This window comes from Tachyglossus aculeatus, chromosome 2, assembly GCF_015852505.1.
Source record: "Tachyglossus aculeatus isolate mTacAcu1 chromosome 2, mTacAcu1.pri, whole genome shotgun sequence".
Classification (NCBI taxonomy): domain Eukaryota; kingdom Metazoa; phylum Chordata; class Mammalia; order Monotremata; family Tachyglossidae; genus Tachyglossus; species Tachyglossus aculeatus.
The window spans coordinates 123,372,622-123,373,206 of NC_052067.1; the positions used below are offsets into that span (position 1 = coordinate 123,372,622).

Consider the following 585-nt stretch of genomic DNA (forward strand, 5'->3'; position numbering starts at 1 on the left):
TAATTCTTTGTTTCTTTTTTAAATAATAATAACAATAATGATGGAATTAGTTAAGCACTTACAATGTGTGAAGCACTGTTCTAAGCGCTGCAGGGGATACAAGGTGATCAGATTGTCCCACGTGGAGCTCACAGTCTTAAACCCCATTTTACAGATGAGGGAACTGAGGCACAGAGAAATAAAGTGACTTGCCCAAAGTCACACAGTTGACAAGTGGTGGGGTTGGGATTTGTAGTCGTGGCTGAGTGGTTAAGGCGATGGACTAGAAATCCATTGGGGTCTCCCCGCGCAGGTTCGAATCCTGCCGACTATGGAATATTTTTCCCCCTTCTAGACTGTGAGCCCACTGTTGGGTAGTAACCGTCTCTGTATGTTGCCAACTTGTACTTCCCAAGCGCTTAGTACAATGCTCTGCACACAATAAGTGCTCAATAAATACGATTGAATAAGTGAATGAATTCGAACCCAGGGCCTCTGACTTCCAAGCCCATGCTCTTTCCACTGAGCCAAGCTGCTTCTCTTCTAGGTGCCAAACACCGTTATAAGCACTGGGGTAGACACAAGGTAATCAGGCTGTCCCACATG

General features: G+C 45.3%; 1 non-coding gene across 1 annotated transcript; it reads left to right on the forward strand.

Moving 5' to 3' along the window:
• The first annotated feature begins 231 nt into the window (after positions 1–231).
• TRNAS-AGA lies at positions 232–313 on the forward strand. Its single transcript has one exon. It is a non-coding gene; the product is annotated as a tRNA-Ser (tRNA).
• Positions 314–585: the final 272 nt, after the last annotated feature.